Below are 252 nucleotides of genomic sequence, written 5' to 3' on the forward strand. Positions count from 1 at the left end.
TATGCAAGTCAAGAGAAAAAGCACGGAGGAAAATATGATCACTTGCTCCTCCTGTTTCTCCCTTCTCTAGCTTTTCTTCCCCTTTACTACCCAAATTTTATTCACGTGTTATTTCTCAGTTGGTTTAAATCACTCTCCCAAAGGAAGATGAATAGGAGCTGTGTGACGCTCCACAGACAAATCAGCAGTGTCTTGCATAAACACATGGAGCAACAGCACTCCGCGTTTACGTGAGCGCTAGCCAAGAGTGGA

General features: G+C 44.0%; 1 protein-coding gene across 1 annotated transcript in view; it reads right to left on the reverse strand.

Annotated features, from left to right (window-relative positions):
- The window catches only part of PTPRG (protein tyrosine phosphatase, receptor type G), a 349,654-nt gene that overhangs the window by 207,064 nt on the left and 142,338 nt on the right, over window positions 1-252 (reverse strand). The window lies entirely within an intron of this gene.

Source organism: Alligator sinensis, unplaced genomic scaffold (genome assembly GCF_000455745.1).
Source record: "Alligator sinensis unplaced genomic scaffold, ASM45574v1 scaffold469_1, whole genome shotgun sequence".
NCBI lineage: Eukaryota > Metazoa > Chordata > Crocodylia > Alligatoridae > Alligator > Alligator sinensis.